Below are 10,621 nucleotides of genomic sequence, written 5' to 3' on the forward strand. Positions count from 1 at the left end.
TTCCAAAAAAACATATTAAGAAATTAGAACTCATACAGAATTCTGCTGCTAGACTTTTAACAAAGACCAAGAAGAGGGAGCACATCACCCCTGTGTTGGCTGAACTGCACTGGCTCCCTGTCTCCTACAGAATTGATTTTAAGGTCATGTTGATCACTTATAAGGAATGGAATAGCACCTTCATACATCTCTGAGCTTTTAAAACCCTATCAAACACAAAGGAACCTTAGATCTGCAAATGCCAATATGTTAGCTGTACCCAAAGTACTCCACAAGCAATGCGGAGAAGCTGCCTTTGCCTATTATGCACCAAAGCTATGGAACACCCTACCTTTGTACGTGAAGCAGGCAAGCTCAGTTGGTATCTTTAAAAAAACACCTGAAAACATTTCTATATATGAGAGCATTTAGCAAGACCTGATTGTGTTAGATCTTTTAAATCTTTTTACATTTATAAAAAAAAAAAAATCCTTTTAATCTTTTTAATTTCTTTTAATCTTTTTTCTTCCTTTTAATCTTTTAGATTATTTTATATCTCTTATATCTCTTATCTTTTATATCTTTTTTCTCTTTTATTCTTTTATATCTTTTATTGTGTGATGTGCCCCTGATTGTTTTAGATCTTTTAAATCTTTACATATTTGAAATGTGTGAAATGTTCCTGCTTGTGTTGGATTCTTTTATTTTGTGAATGCTCCTGATTGTGTCTCTATGTAAAGCACTTTGGGCTGCATTCTTTTTGTATGAAAGGTGCTATACAAATAAAGCTTTATTATTATTATTATATTATGAGACAAGATGTCCTTTGGCCCCAGATGCCACCAATGTGCCAAATCGTGACAATCGCCGGCAGAAGTCCTGACAAAGTCACCGGAACCAGGGCCTGGTAAGGCTGAAAGGTAGCCCATTCTTTTCAATAAAGTTAGATGAGTCGACGGACGTCAGTAATGCTGCATTACTGCTGTTTTTTTGTGCGTTATCGTTGGAGAGGCGATCTACAAGAGGACATGCTTTTCAGTGGAGAGCTACCAAGTCGAATTTTTGGTACTATTTATGTTGATAATAGATTTAAATAATTATTTGAATAATTATTTTGGACCTATTTGAACCTATTTATTTGAATATTTGTTTTAACCTATTTGTTTGCATATCTGAAGTAACACCTATTTTTGTTTTTGTGGTCTTGTTTGCATGTTTCATCACTTGCTTTGAGTGCATGCTATCTATCTCTATTCTGGTTTTATTCACTTGCTTGTTTGCTGTGCAGAAATAGGCCTACTGCAAATAAGCTCCTTTGTTTTAAAACTCTTTTGGATAATAAATCCTTTTTGACTGAAAATGTTTTGTGTGATATTGTTTTCTGGTGCACAGTACAGTTTTGATGCAATATCTAGATTTTCTTGTATTAATATCTAGGGTCTCACCTGTAGCAGTGGCTGACATATTTTCAGATCTCTCTCCAACTTCATGGCGAGATTGTTGTGTTTCATTTTCTTCAAGATGGACACCATGACGTCCCCAGCTTCAGTGCTGTACACCTGCACCATCAAGTCCACAATCTTGTCTGTGCTGGCCTTCTCCAGCTTTCCCCATCCGATTCGGCCCTTGTCCCGAAGGGAGTGCTTGAACCTCTGAAACTCAGCCTCCGTAAGGTCGTCCAGACAGTCCCTTAGCAGGTCTTTGAGGGATGCAGTCATTGTGGAGTCCATATTTGGTCTTGGTCCAGCATCAAGTAAAGACAACTTTTCACCCTTGAAAAGGAAAAAATATGTAGGTCTATCTATATAACTATATTGAAAAAGTTTCACACTTTTACATAGTACTGGATGTATGTCTGTCAGTCAACATATCAAAAGGTGAAGGTTCTAAGAGGGCGTGGTCGCCTCTCTTCTGGAAAGATGAAAGCAGATTAGTTGTGTATGGCAAATGGAGCCTACCTGCTACTATGTCTATGATTGTGAAATACATCTCTGATGATGTCAAGTGGCAAACTGTGGAAAAGAGGAGCTGTGTGTGTCCACTGACTCTAATTACTAAGTTACATACCTGGAATAGCTCCCTGAAGTGATTGAAATTAACTAAAATATTGTTGGTTGTATTAGAGTAAGAGTACTTTAGATAATAATTATATGACAAAATGTCCTGAAATGTAGATTTTATTTTCACTCCAGCACCTTCAACCACCAGTAATCTTATTGGTCTGTATTGAAGTGACCTCCAAACATGAGCTGGTTGTAAGGAGACAGGACAACCTACAAAATTAACACCAAACACAAATTTTGATTGAGCTATATATTTTTTTGTTCCTCCATCATTTAATTTGTTGTGTTTTTTTAGTGTCAGACAGGGTATAGGGGTTAGGCAGGGTTACATAAAGGGGAGGAAATAAAACTGATGACTACTTCTTGTAATGATAGGTAGTTCATTTGGTATGCCAGTAGGTGGCAGCATTATATATACATCAGTGACCAGTAAGGGTTGGTTTTGAAGAAGTTTTAGCGACTTTGTCATTAAAAAGTATTACTTACAGGAACAGCTCATCTATAGAACGAGCTGTTGCATCTGGCATTAGGGCGGCTCTTCAAGACCGACCAACGCCTACATCAGGCACAAGTCTTTTAGCAACAGCCACCACATCATTGCCCTCGGTAAGTTTGCAAATAAGGTTGCTTATTGTTACATTTGCATTAAACATTTAGCATTTAACATTTATATATATATATATATATATATATATATATAGCATTTAATGTTTATATTTAACATTTACATTTGATATAAATGTCAAATGTAAGCCCCGCCCTGTGATATTTGCATGCTTGTTCTCTGTCTCTACAGCAGGTGATTGGGGACAGGTGTATCAGTAGTTAGATGGGTTACACAAGCCCTGATCATACAGCAGACGGGACAGCTTTGGTCTTCCCAGCAATTGATTATTGCTGGTCGTGGAATAGAGATTGGATTGTGGATTGCCGCTAGATGTTGGATTGTCGTCGTCATTTGTCTTGCTTTAACCTTGAACTGACTTTACATTACATCTTTGGTTTCCCTTCATAACACTAACTTTCACCACACTTTTTGCTATAACTTTTATATGAATATAACCTTGTAACTATTAATAAATACCTTTTTATTATATTATTATAAATTCTGCGTGGACCCCCCTTTATGTTACATGCATTGAGGCCGTGCACGTAACACATTTAACATTTTACGTATAGCATTTAATGTTTATATTTATATATACATTTATATTTTACACAATACATTTAACATTTATATTATTTTACAATTTTGTATAACTAACAAACATTATTCTTGGAAAAGTTATTGCATGAATGTACATGAATGTCTCTCTAAATGTTTGATCTTTGTAGAGTTTTTTTCATTTAATAATGCTATATGTGCCAAAACTGAGCAGGGTTATAGAACGTGTAACATTTACAAACGGCACCCCATAATAATGCACCGACATAGAGCACACTATCTGTTGACTTCATCATCAGAATACATTTGTGGATTAACCGCTGGAAACAGCATTCAAAGGAGCCATGTGCAGATGTTTGACTCCGTTGGCCGGCAACGCGGACGAGACATCTAGCCTTTATATACAAATCTATGAACACTCACATGCGAGACGAAGCAGTAGCCTACCGCAACGCAGACGCCAGACACACGCAACGCAGGCTGCGTGCATTAATGGCAGAACAAACTAGGAGAAGCTAGGAGGCAGGTTATCAGTGATTAATCAATCATCAATAGTATTTTTCCAAAAGCGGGCCAAACTGTTCAATAAACCCCATCATTCCGGGGGGAAATAAACAGGACTTATCGTGAATTCGTGATAATCATGACGGGAACCTAAACCTGTTTACCAGATTCTCCTCAGACTGGCTGCTGGGTGCTCGTGACCATAATACCCATAATATTTCTGCTGATCTCCTATCTGGTTTCGTATCTGAATAGCATCCCCAGTCTACAACATCGGCTAAGTGTGGTCAACTTTTTGGTCCCAATTGCTTGCAAAGATTCTCGAAACTATTGCATTTGTTTTATTATGGACATTTTAAATAAATCAATCACTATAGTTATGTACGTTACTACTGGTTGGTTTAATCATTTAGGGATTTTACACATGCCTAGGCAAGTTAACACCCCGGCAAAAATGAAAAGGTTGAAAAAACGTAGGCCTTTGGGTTAAAAAAGAAAATTGAAACTTACCTTCGGTAAAGAGCTTGCCGACGGAAGATTCACACGCAACTGCTGTGAAGTTGTCGAATAATGTTGAGGTCAGTGCAAACACTGAAAGAAAACGAATAGAAATTAAACTGCGCTGGTTATAAAATGCTATAAATTACGGTCAACGCACACATTTAGGCCTACACGCCTCAAACTATGCCTCTGACATACAAAGTGGTGATACCCAATAGCAAACCACATTAATATATTTGGAACCGTTCTCTCATTTCCCATGATATAACTCAAATATAACTCTATACCATGGCCATACAGACCTAAAGCCTGTAGGTTAACTACTCATGTTGGTTGCGATAACTTACTTCTTTGATACAGCCTGAGCAACAAACGACGCGGGGAACACAGCAGAAGACTCGGTTAGTGCAAAACCTTCAACCCCGTTTACGTTATCTTATGAGGAAGACGTTGTCCTCTGGGCCTCACGATATTACATTAAGAGACCCGACTTCTCGGAAACTCCGACCATCTAGCTTCCTCTTTTGAAATATACATGTCAAGTACATACATCCGCTGGAAAAACACCAAACCTTGTATGCTACCCGAAGCACACAACATAAGCCACACACAGGGACAATGGCTCAAGGCTTTACAGTTTAGGCTCATCTTCTTGGTAAGTGAAAGTAAGGTCATAGTTAGGTTACAGTTCGAGCTGCAATACACATAGGGTAGACTGAGTACAGTTGGATACACGTTTACTTTTACCAGCTTCCTCACACAAATTAGACTATTAAAAGACACCAAAAAAGAAATTATTTTAGACTTAACATATTTTCAGGGTGTGTGCCAATATATAACCAAGGATTTATATCTTGAAGGTGTCTAATTTTTTATACAATCAATCAAATAAAAAAGTGCACTTTTGTCTCAACTGTACCCTCGCTGAAAAATGGTAGGGTACAGTTGAGACAGTCGCGGGTACAGTTGAGACTCCATTGAAAACAATGGAAATGTGACATGCCAGTCTTTGCAGTCTTTGTCTTTGTATTTAAATCATTGAAATAATTATGTTTCATGTGTTTTTCTAATGTATTAGGTTAAAATACCATAGACTACAACCCATAAGTCTATAAACAATGTAATTTACATCACACCATCTATTAATATTTATTTTAAATTTAAACTTTGAAGTTTTGGCAACATTCATACAAGTAAAATGCACAGATATACAGGTGAAATATATATATATATATTGTAAATGTTACACGTTCTATAACGTAATATATTATATATATATATATATATTTATATATATATATCAATATGAATTCACAAATGTCTTTAATTTGGTCTAATTGTGATTCAAACCCTGTTGTCATAAACGGGCAAGCGCTGCATGTAACGCAACGGAGTTCTAGGTCGGGTACAGTTGAGACAATGTGTCTCAACTGTCCCCCGATGACCTCCTCGCACATTACACAGTATTACTTAATGCCCTTCAATGCAACTATGCTATGCAATATATCTATTTTTAGAGCACAAACTAACGTTTACAAAAATGCAACATTACTTTTTGAGTCACGAAGGGGTAAGAAGGTATTCATTGCGAAATGGACATTGTGAAGTCAAAATCCTACCTGCAAAAACAGACTTTTGCCGATAACTTCGTAGTGGAGCCACACACACAGTTCAAATCTCCCACGCTGAAAGAGGACGTCTATACGCATGTGCAGAGCAAAAATCAGCGAAGAAGCATGTTTGCGCACTAAAGATATTACGAATGTCTCAACTGTACCCTGTACTCAACTGTACTCAGTCTACCTATATATATATAGCATTTAATGTTTATATTTAACATTTACATTTGATATAAATGTCAAATGTAAGCCCCGCCCTGTGATATTTGCATGCTTGTTCTCTGTCTCTACAGCAGGTGATTGGGGACAGGTGTATCAGTAGTTAGATGGGTTACACAAGCCCTGATCATACAGCAGACGGGACAGCTTTGGTCTTCCCAGCAATTGATTATTGCTGGTCGTGGAATAGAGATTGGATTGTGGATTGCCGCTAGATGTTGGATTGTCGTCGTCATTTGTCTTGCTTTAACCCTGAACTGACTTTACATTACATCTTTGGTTTCCCTTCATAACACTAACTTTCACCACACTTTTTGCTATAACTTTTATATGAATATAATACCTCTTTATTATATTATTATAAATTCTGCGTGGACCCCCCTTTATGTTACATGCATTGAGGCCGTGCATGTAACACATTTAACATTTTACGTATAGCATTTAATGTTTATATTTATATATAGCCTACATTTATATTTTACATAATACATTTAACATTTATATTTTTTTACAATTTTGTATAACTAACAAACATTATTCTTGGAAAAGTTATTGCATGAATGTACATGAATGTCTCTCTAAATGTTTGAAAAAAGGACATTTGATCATTGTAGAGTTTTTTTCATTTAATAATGCTAAATGTACCAAAACTGAGCAGGGTTATAGAACGTGTAACATTTACAAACGGCACCCAATAATAATGCACCGACATAGAGCACACTATCTGTTGACTTCATCATCAGAATACATTTGTGGATTAACCGCTGGAAACAGCATTCAAAGGAGCCATGTGCAGATGTTTGACTCCGTTGGCCGGCAACGCGGACGAGACATATAGCCTTTATATACAAATCTATGGGTATGAACACTCACATGCGAGACGAAGCAGTAGCCTACCGCAACGCAGACGCCAGACACACGCAACGCAGGCTGCGTGCATTAATGGCAGAACAAACTAGGAGAAGCTAGGAGGCAGGTTATCAGTGATTAATCAATCATCAATAGTATTTTTCCAAAAGCGGCCCAAACTGTTCAATAAACCCCATCATTCCGGGGGGAAATAAACAGGACTTATCGTGAATTCGTGATAATCATGACGGGAACCTAAACCTGTTTACCAGATTCTCCTCAGACTGGCTGCTGGGTGCTCGTGACCATAATACCCATAATATTTCTGCTGATCTCCTATCTGGTTTCGTATCTGAATAGCATCCCCAGTCTACAACATCGGCTAAGTGTGGTCAACTTTTTGGTCCCAATTGCTTGCAAAGATTCTCGAAACTATTGCAATTGTTTTATTATGGACATTTTAAATAAATCAATCACTATAGTTATGTACGTTACTACTGGTTGGTTTAATCATTTAGGGATTTTACACATGCCTAGGCAAGTTAACACCCCGGCAAAAATGAAAAGGTTGAAAAAACGTAGGCCTTTGGGTTAAAAAAGAAAATTGAAACTTACCTTCGGTAAAGAGCTTGCCGACGGAAGATTCACACGCAACTGCTGTGAAGTTGTCGAAGAATGTTGAGGTCAGTGCAAACACTGAAAGAAAACGAATAGAAATTAAACTGCGCTGGTTATAAAATGCTATAAATTACGGTCAACGCACACAGTTACACGCCTCAAACTATGCCTCTGACATACAAAGTGGTGATACCCAATAGCAAACCACATTCATATATTTGGAACCGTTCTCTCATTTCCCATGATATAACTCAAATATAACTCTATACCATGGCCATACAGACCTAAAGCCTGTAGGTTAACTACTCATGTTGGTTGCGATAACTTACTTCTTTGATACAGCCTGCGCAACAAACGACGCGGGGAACACAGCAGAACACTCGGTTATGCGAAATCTTCACCCCCGTTTACGTTATCTTATGAGGAAGACGTTGTCCTCTGGGCCTCACGATATTACATTAAGAGACCCGACTTCTCGGAAACTCCGACCATCTAGCTTCCTCTTTTGAAATATACATGTCAAGTACATACATCCGCTGGAAAAACACCAAACCTTGTATGCTACCCGAAGCACACAACATAAGCCACACACAGGGACAATGGCTCAAGGCTTTACAGTTTAGGCTCATCTTCTTGGTAAGTGAAAGTAAGGTCATAGTTAGGTTACAGTTCGAGCTGCAATACACATACTCCATTTGAAACGCCAGTGAAAGAATAGGACTGATTGCAGTTGTATGAACCGGCAATTTTTGATAACAACCTCTTGATGTCCTGATGGCCTTTTGAAGCCACATAATATAACAAATTGGCCTTAAAATGACAGTTTCAAAATAATTTTGACTTGCAATATGGAGAAAGTCGCCAGTGCCTCTGTGTCAGTTTTACGTCAGATAACCCTTGGAAGAACATCTATAGGCTACGTGTGTCTGTCTATGCATTTATGTGTGTATGCATGTATGTATGTATGTATTCATATCTTTGAATGTTTGTGATGTTTATGTGTGTGCATGTGTGTATGCAGGTACACTTATGTGTGAAAGAAATGTATATCCAGTTAGCCTTGCGAGAACAGAAGTGACTTTCGTGCAAAACATGATGAGACTCACCACTCTGGAGCCGACGTGTTCAATCTATGGACTAGACACGTTTGACAATGGACACTTACAAGGCCACTGGCCTGCTATTCAACAGCCACTCCCTTACTTCCCCTAACTACTGTACATAACCATACTTTCAAACTTCCATATATGGTATTAAGAGCAAATGTCTTTCTCTACAGTCCCCAATTACGTATTCATGTTATTATTATTTCAAGTCCTTCACTGTAAAACCTGGGAAGTTAACTTAACTCAAATGACCTTTGTAAACCGATTGCCTTAATTCATTTGAGTTTGGTAACTCATTTAATGTAAGTGTAGATAACTAATTTAACTGAGTTGTCATTACATGTATTTTGTGTTGTGCTAACTTAAAGGAGTCAAGTTAACTAAACTTGCTACATTCACCAAACTTCAACTTAAGTGAAATACTTATTACTACTCATTTCTTTTAAGTTGTATTGACAAGTAAGAATTACTTCATATCAACATAAATTAAGTATGTGAACACTACTTTTCCATTTGAGTAGTGACTAGTCTTAATACAGTGAATTTACTACTCAATCCATTTGAGAAAACTGATTGCCTTACACTATTTAATTTACTGTAACTCATTACAAATATTTACAAGTAGACAGAGGTCAATAAAATCCCTTTATTTTGAAAAGGCCATACAACAACATAAAACACATTGACATTTAATTTTACATTTAAATTTAAGTTTACATTAAAGTTAACTCTAATTGTCGTAAACCAGTCACAGATACAGTGCTGCCTTAATTATGAATGCATGGCCCATTTAAAAATAGATCCTGGAAATTTGCAATGAGATAAAATAGCTTGAATGTGGAAATAAAAAAGTATGTTTTAGCAATTAGGAATGAACCTCTCTTTAACGTACACATATGTCACACATAAATATGCAAATACATGTTAAGAGCTTGAGGGAGTTGCTCCAAAACACTCATTCAACAGACAGCTGACATCTAATCACTGAGTTCTAATTAGTTCTAGTTTCCCTTTAAATTTGCTTGGTACTGCAGATGGAGAGCATAGATAAGGGCAAACAAATTGACAAGGGCCTCAGTCCAAGACCTATGGGTTTAAACAACCTTATCCTCAAGGATAATCGCAACCTGTTGAGTGTGGAAAGGAACCAGAGCTGGTGTATCCTCGTCTGTGACTGCCAACAGCGCAACTGATCCTCTTTGGCTGTCATCAAAGTCTTCTTCCTGAAAATGTTATAAACCGATATTGTACATGATTACCAGGAGTTATTAAATAAACTGTAATACATTGGCATGTAAAAAGAAATATCTAATGAATGTGAATCCATGTATGACAGAGAATGAATTTGTGTGAGAGGAGGAAGTGTCTGTATAAGTGTTTATGTGTGTATGAATTTATGAAATACTGTATGTGTGGGAGTGTTATGTGGCTGTGGGAGAAAGTACAGGTGAGAGACTGATAAGAGGATAGCAAGGCCTTTGTTAATCAGAGGTGAAGGATATAGGTCAAACCTTGCAACTTCTGAATATCTGGGAAGAATCTTCTTTCAGGTAGAGCGGCAAACCAAATAGGACTGTTGTTCTTGCAGCCTGAATGTCATTCTTATCCTGTTGGACATATATTGGACAAATGAAAAATTACAAAAGAAAATGATTCCATGAAGGGAAAGACCATTGCATGCCGATGTCCATGGACAACGTAGTTTAATGCATAAATGTTCCTAGTACAATTAATGAAAAATGTGCATAGTTTTTAACCCATAGCCCTGTTGATTGAGGACACAGAGTGCCGTCAGTATGGGAAAAATAACAAGAACATTTGGCACAACATTGACTGAATATCAGCACGGCAACTAAAGCGAACCTATAAGGGCAGTGAAAGTGAAAGTTGAGGTTGGCTACCCCATAGGGTGGCTTTAGCTGCCATTATGATACTTAATTAATGTTGTGCCAAATTTTCTCATAATTTTTCCTACTGACAGCACTCTGTATCCTCCAT

Source organism: Sprattus sprattus, assembly GCF_963457725.1.
Source record: "Sprattus sprattus genome assembly, chromosome: 5".
NCBI lineage: Eukaryota > Metazoa > Chordata > Actinopteri > Clupeiformes > Clupeidae > Sprattus > Sprattus sprattus.